This window comes from Podarcis liolepis (assembly GCF_965112155.1).
Source record: "Podarcis liolepis genome assembly, chromosome: 5".
NCBI lineage: Eukaryota > Metazoa > Chordata > Lepidosauria > Squamata > Lacertidae > Podarcis > Podarcis liolepis.
This window is the reverse complement of record NC_139556.1, coordinates 51,099,272-51,107,032: the sequence shown is the minus strand read 5'-3', so window position 1 is coordinate 51,107,032 and position 7,761 is coordinate 51,099,272. Positions and strand designations below refer to the sequence as shown.

At 41.9% G+C, this 7,761-nt stretch overlaps 1 long non-coding RNA gene across 1 annotated transcript; it reads left to right on the top strand.

The window, feature by feature from the left end:
- The first annotated feature begins 12 nt into the window (after window positions 1–12).
- Window positions 13–7,414, top strand: LOC310707720. The gene is made up of 3 exons (XR_014526690.1): window positions 13–369; window positions 3,600–3,652; window positions 7,287–7,414. It is a non-coding gene; the product is annotated as an uncharacterized lncRNA (long non-coding RNA).
- Window positions 7,415–7,761: the final 347 nt, after the last annotated feature.

Genomic DNA, 7,761 nt, shown 5'->3' with positions numbered 1-7,761 from the left:
CCGAAATTCAAAAATGAGGACCGGTGTTGTTGTTTTTAAGAGTGAAATTCAGGAGGTGCGATGATGATGAAGCAGAGAAGAAAAGAAATAAAAAATCAACTGGTGAAGACAGCCGAGAGAGGTTTAAGAACTTTTACAGGCTGCCTTTTGCATTGGTGATGTTCAAAACATCGTTGCCATCACCACCAGGAGCGGCCAGTTAGCTAATGGGTCCAAATAATTGGTTTCCTTCAAGAGTCCCTAAAGTTGGGCCACCACTACCCTCTCAAGCACTTTCTTCCAAAAGAGAGTAAATAGGAGGCAATTGTCAAATGCTTCTGCATGCAGGGTGATCTTTTCAGAAACAGTTGCACAACCTCTGCTTTAAAGGTAGCAGGCATTTAATGACACATTCGCCACACTCTGGACCCACCAACACATACACAGAAACATACAATTGTTTGTTCAAATTGGCCACAACAGTAGTCCACGTATCTTAAATGCTTGCCGTCTGATCTATTTATTGAAGTCAGTAGAGCTAACATCCTTTCTCATTTAAAATTCTGGTCTTGGTATTCATTCAAACAATCATTTATATGAGTGAAAGAGTCATGTGCCATGAATTCTCCCAAACATAAAAACAAAGCACCGTAATTAAAGCACAGGCTGTGGAGTTATTAATGCTACTACTGGAAATTTTAATGCCACAAACTATAAAAAGGCAGGGTGTTGTGCAAATCATACATCTGTGCCAGTGTTTACTTTAATCCACCCACCTGCGCCGTAGCAGAGTGTGTGATACACAAAATAACATTAGCAAACCAGACCACATTTTTTAACAAGGGGAAAAAATGAGAGTTGATCATGCCTATGGTGGTCCTGTTGCTACTGGGCAACATGCTTATTTAGCACTCACTACGGTCCATATAGGAAAATGAAAACTCTGATCCAAACCTCCACTGCCTTGTGGCATCTTCAGAAGATGAAAAAGCTAAGGAGTAAACCCTACACAAATCTGGAGTAGAGTCCCTAAGATGGCTGGATGGTACACCTCCTTCTGGCAGCTACAGCCAAGCTACTGCCAAACGTATTGCTCTGCTTTCCTTTGGACCACATCAGTGAGGCTGAGAGGGGGATCTTATTGTCTGGGCAGCCCAGGACCTCCACACACACTGCCCAGGTTTGTGCTCCAGAGAGGTTACTTCGGTGCTGATAACACAGTGGTTTGTCTTTACCCCTAGAGGTGTACTCCATTGTCTCTCAAGACAGACTGATGCCGCCGCCACCACCAACATATCATGTCTATTTGGCCTGCTTGGCAAAAAAACAAAAACAAAGGGAAAACTGGGTGGGGGAACAACTAAGGAAATGGTTCTACAAAATAAAAGGCAGCCATGCAGACAGTGGTGTTAAACTGGAACTAGAACTGCTTCATTTGCAGCTGTGTCATATTGTCATATGTGTCATATTGGTGCTTTATGGACGGGTTGTTGCCCAATGACACAATACATATTCATGCAAAGAGTTCTAGGTTCAACCTCTTGCATCTCCACTTAGGAAAGATACCTGTTGGGAACCACTGCCAGTCAATATAGACAATGCTGATGTAGATGGACTAGTGGCATAAGATAGTTTCCTAACATCTTCTGAGAAATCGAAACATCCAGGCTTTGTCCCATCCCTGTCATTTTTATCTGATGAAATCTCCAGCAGATAATAAAAATAATAATTATTGGCTAGTAAGTGTATCAGAGCAGAGGAATGCTACCAGACTGACAGGGAGAGATTCAAAGGTGGACGAAGCAGGTGGATGAAGCAGGGCCCCCCCCACCCCCACTTCTCCCCACTCCCTGCACTTCTGCAGAGAGCACCTTCCTCCGTCACATGCAACTAAGGGCAGGTCTCCCTCCCCCCTTCCCCCCACCTTCTCACCTCTCACCCCCTGCCTGTGCTCAAGAAGTTTATGCCTGCTCACTTGCTTCTCCTCCCTACCTCACCTGCCAACCACTCGCCTCTCCTACTGTTCAGACTGCCTGCCTGCCCGCCTGCCTGCCTTTCCCCACATGCCTTGGCTTAGAAACACTTGAAAATGGTACCAAACCTAGGAGGCAATCTGGGAAAAGAGGGTGGTGCCCAGCTGGGGGGAGGTGGCTGCCCAAGGAAGGGAGGAGAGAGGGAGGTGCCAACTTGTAGAAAATATTGAGGGGTCCAGCCCCCTTCAATATTTTATTGGAGGGGGCAAAGGGACCAAGGCGCCATATAATTGGTGCCTATGGTCCAGATAGGGGGGCAGCTGGGCCATCAGTCAAAAGTGATGGAAGGCACTCCACACCACTGAGGCCATCTGAGCCTCAAGTGACAGCAAAGGATTCTGGAGTACCCCAAGCTACGTACCTCAACAGGCCACCTCCCATCCATCCAGTCTAGGGAACCACCCACTAACAATGCCTGGAGGTAGCCTTAATAGTCTGGAGGTAACCTTCATTGTTCTTGTAAAACTTCTGATTCTTTCTGTCTCATTCACAGTAGTTATCCATCCCTCAAGCCGGGTAAGCAGAGTGCTTCTGAAGCATGGCTGCTCAATCTCCTTTCTCCACCATTATATGTTCCTCTGAAATCATATGAGAATTTTGACCATTCCTACCCATCCATCTTTCCCCTCTGTTTCTTGTTCCACAAAGAAATGTTGATAATCTGAGCAAAAACAGTTCTGATATCATAAGGATCGCAGTTGAGTTCATTTTACTTGTTATATTATTACAAACTTGACAAAGTCAGGTAATTTGGTCAGATATATTCTGGATTTCTTTAAAACTTCACACTAAACAATTTCTCTCTTGTCAGCGGGTTGACTGGAACAGTGCTTGGTGACTTCACAGTTAGATAGAAATAAATGTTATTTGGAATTTACATATGCACTTATTTGCACAAAAGGCGACAAATTATATAATCCTGATGTTAAAATGTATATTTAAGATAAATTAACTAAATAATCACTCATCACTAGATGCTCTTGACAGTAGGTGGCAAGGAATGAATCCAAAGTTCCTTTCACTCAAAAATCTGGGGGGGGGGAATATTAATTTTCTTCATTTTAGATAGTGTTTTGGAAATAAGTTGAAATAATCAAGGACAGAGTTCTTGTTTAAACATAGTTTGAAGAACTTATTGTATTAGTAGATTACAGTCATTGTGTTAGTATAGTATCTACCCTGTATTCATTTTTGTGAACATAATGGGAAATTGTCTAGCGTGATGGTGTGCGTGTTTAAAAAAAAACCCCTGCTGAAAACGAATACTAATGATTTTAGAAAGAGATGCAAAGACAATAAAATGACCTTTAAAATGTTACTGCCCTTTTACTATGTCACTTACTTTTTAGACATTTGTATTAATCCTGTGAAACAATAACTTTCAAATCAACATTTAATAGATAGATAAAGAGACTTTATGCTTTTGGGGAAAGTGAAGTTTCTGCAGTGTAATGGGATTCTAAAATCATTTAGGTCATAGGGAGTACTGTTAAGTGCAAAAATTGCACAACACAAAACACAGTATAATTATAGCCATATGCCAAGACTGGTTACGCTGGTAATAAGATCCATTCCTTGGTTTGTCAGTGCTATTCCACAAATTGCGGTGCAGACCTTGAGGAAGATCAGACAATGACCAAGTAAGTAGCCACCATTTTCATCACTGTACTGTCAGAGATCTTCATATTTCATTCCCTATGTTGCTAGCAATGAAAGCTTTTCCATTCATTTAGCAACTTTTCTCTCCCTCTGCCAACCCCCCCCCCCCATATTGGCAGCAGGAACAGATCACAGCCAAAATGCCAGCACAGTAGTGGGATATCAGCAAAGGCTTGCAACTAGTACAGATGCAGCAGCCCAGATGTTTTGGGGGACCACAGGATTTAAGCATATAATGTGGAGGCTGTCTATTAGTGTAAATGGGGTAGTGCCCCCACCAGCCTCAGCCTCATACCTCATACCATGTGATGAAATTGGGGTGGGTATTTCAGCAAACAATTCTTTCATGCTGTTTTCATGGGTGAATTATGGACGAACAAACTTCCGGGTTGGTGCCTCCGGCAATGGCGGAGTTCCTCTGATCGGGAGGAACTTTCCCCGTGGGACTTAGGGTCTGTACCGCCGTGGCGAAGGCGGAGACCCGTAAAAATCACAGGCGGGAGAAGCCTGTGAACATGGGATTCGGCGGGCACCTTTTGCGCCTCCCCTACTCGCGGGGAAACCCAGTTTCGGGGATCCGGAGCGACGTGGGGTGAGTGGCACGGTGCTTCGAATCGTCTGTTTCTTCCACGGAGCAAAGCCGCATAGCTGTTGCCAGAGAGCATTGACTTTTTCCTGTGGACAATTTGACTCCAAAGTAATTACCCGTGAGTACAGCTGAGACGGGAGAATCGGATTTTAAAAGTTTAATTTGGCATCGAAACGGGGAGGTTCAAAACAGGAAGTCCGCCTTCCCTATTTGTAAACAGACTGAGGCAAGGAGGCTGTAGGCTGAAGTCCTGGAAAGCCTTTTGTAAAAGCCTAAATTTCCATCGTTAAAGAGCACAAAACCCCCCTTGGAGGCAGGAGAAGAGGGGGGGATGTTGTGGACCGAGTATGCCTGCAGGAGAGAGTGAAGGGAGTTGGAAATAAAGCCACTCTGACCCTGGAAACGGGCTGCCAGTAGGACTGACGTTTTGGAATGTTCATTGACAGCACTTAGAACGTTCCTTGACAGCTAGCAAAGGAAGAGAAATACATTGTTTCTATTGTCTCTGGCCACTTCTAAAAAGGAGAAAAAAGTATCTGAAATCTGAAATTAACTTTGGATTGTATGAGTTGTATTTAAAGGGGACATTGTTTCCCTCTAGTGGAAATCTCTGAAATTGGTTACTTTATAAGAGCTGGGCTAGGGGGACTTCCAGCTGCAAGATAAGAACTGTGAGACTCTGAGATCGACCTTGAATTTCTCAAGTGTTATGGTAAATGGAAAGGAAAAAATAGGTGAAATGTCGACAGAAGAGGCCTTAGTGGTCGCTTTAGTGAAAATAAACGATTCGTTGGAACAGCTTCACGGGAAAATAGACAATCTGGGACAAAAGGTGAACACCAACACAGAAACCATTCAGAGATTGATACAGGAATTTACGTCGACATGGCAAACTGCGGATGAAGTCAGGGAGAAAACCCTTGCTGCTGAATGTAAAACAATACAACTAAAGTGTGAAAGAGCCCCATCCATTCAAAGGCAATTCGATGTGACATCTGTTATGATGAAACTTAAAGGAAAACAGAAGAACTTGAGGACCAGAGTCCTACCTGAATTGGGAAAGGAAAGCCTGACAGAGCTTCAGGAGGAGACTGGACTAACATCGGTTGAGAAAGAGAGGCTTTTGGGGGCCAGTACGACCGCCAAAAATGTGAATTTATTTAAGAGTAACTGTGAAGGACGTTGGATTGAAGAGAAGGGGGATTGGGAAATATGGACAAATCTGAAGTTGCTATTGTTGGGCCGAGTTGTTGTGGTGGGGATGAGGGTTGCTGTGATGCTGGGGATGTTGCTTTCGTTTCAAACAGTGCAAGTTTTGGAAGGGATGGATTGTATCAGGAAGTGGCAGAGGGATGTTTTTGGAGTTGTTTGGCAAGGCAGGAAGCCTCGAGTAAAACTTAAGATATTGACGGATGCTAAAGAAGGAGGTGGACCTGCCCTGCCAGACCCCTAAACCTTGTTGTGAATCATCTGCTCTTAGTTGGCTGAGAGAATGGTTGTCGCCTGGAAGTACAGAAGTGTTGGATAATGGCAGATGAAGTTGATGGACTAGATAGAATTGGCGGAAAAGACTGGCAAGATCCGAGACCAGGGAGAAGAGTTGGTGGAAGAAGACTGGGAAAAGTTTAAAGATTATTTATAGAAATATTGTAAAATTAATGAATGTTAGAAGAACGTTGGAATGAAGTTATATGGCTTCAGTAGAAATGTTATAAGGAATTAAGTATAAATAGATTAATAGAGTATTAAAGGAAAATAAGGTCAAAATGTGTTAAGATAATTATAGGATAGAAAACAGGGGAAGATGGATAGGAATTGGAATTAAGTATAAATAGATTAATTGAGTTTTAAAGGGAAAAATATGGCTAGAATGTGTTAAGACAATTATAGGATAGAAAACAGAGGAAGATGGAAAGGAATTGCTGAAACAATTAATAGAAGTGGAATACAAAAAGGGAGGTGTGAGGAGGTCGAGGAAATAAGGGAAAGAAAGATAAGATGTTGAAATTGAAATTTTTAATGGTTTTTGGTTTGTTCTGTTTTGTCTTGTTTGTTTCTTTTATTATGTTTGTTTTTTTCTTTTTTATTATGTATTATATTGTATTGTATGTTGTTGTTTTTTTGGCTTTTTTGTAGTGTTGTGCTTAATTTGTTGGAAACTTAATAAATATTATTATTTTAAAAAAAGAATTATGGACGAACAAGAGGGGGTTAAATTTTTGTTTTGCTTTTCCTACCAAAAAGGCATTGGTAGAGCCCTTCTTACTATGGCATTTAAATACCCAGAACTCTTTTTCAATTTCTGCATTATACCTATATAACAGTCATTGAACCCTTCCCACTTTGTTTAGCTCTCTTTGTCTTGATTTGGAATAGGAGTAGCTAATGCAAGTTACCCCACCCCAACCCCAAACTAGAAAATAACTTTTTTCCTGAGCTCAATCTGAAATTTATCATGCTCTCAATCATATTCACAAAATAGACTGTGCACTTTTAGGGTAATAAAGTGCATTTCTCATTTTGAAATCTGCTATTTCCATTCAGTTTCACCTTCACTAAAGCCCCCTAACCAATGTTCCTGGGGTCTAAGGCTATCTAAGAAAATAACTTGTCAAATCAAATCCAAACACTTCACAATACAACCCTGACCAGCCAGGATGTGGATCAGGTATTAAAGAAGGGACTGAGTTCTTTGATTTGATCTGGCAACCTCAGCTCTTGGGTCTTTTTAAAAAAATATGCAACATGGCTGTGCCATTGATAAAGTAAACTTTGCAAAACAATTAAGATAAAAGTGGTCCATCTGAACAGTTAGGTAGGTGAGCTGATGTCTTTCAAACAGACCCCAAAGGAGAAGCCAACATTGGAATGTGCAGAATAGGACAAAAAAAGCCGGCTGTTAAAAACTGATTCCGACTATTCTGCTTCCAAGCGTGTCAGTGGGCAGCATCTTCATGTTGTTGCTTCTGCCATGCTTTTAGGATGTTATACTCATTAATGCAAAAACGGCTGTCCTTTCATCGCAGGTCAAGTAGTAAAGGCAGGGGAAGGGGAATCCAAGGTCAAGGGGAGGAGTCGAAATCTCCATTTGGATTTCCACAAGTTGGCAAGTGTGTCTCCCGAGCTCAGAGCAACGTTTTCCCATGCTATGAAGCCAGAGGTCACGTGATTTTGGAATGTGTATCCAAAGATAATGCTACCTTCAGAAGACTCTACTTACAGGTAAGTAACTCTCCTTTAAAGGAGGTATCTTTGTGTGGCAGACTGTTTATGGGAGCAATTTGAATTGAACTTTAAATGAAAAAGGCATATCTCTGTAAGTGGTAATAATTTTAGTCATCTCGCTGTGGCTAGGGGTTGTGGAATTCATTAGCACAGATTAACATATAAAGTGGGTGAGATATCTAATAGCAAACGTAGAGGTTTAGGGACCTTAATTCATCACTGAATGAACAGCGTGTACAGTATTAGGGACTATGAAATTTTTAATTTACACAAAGT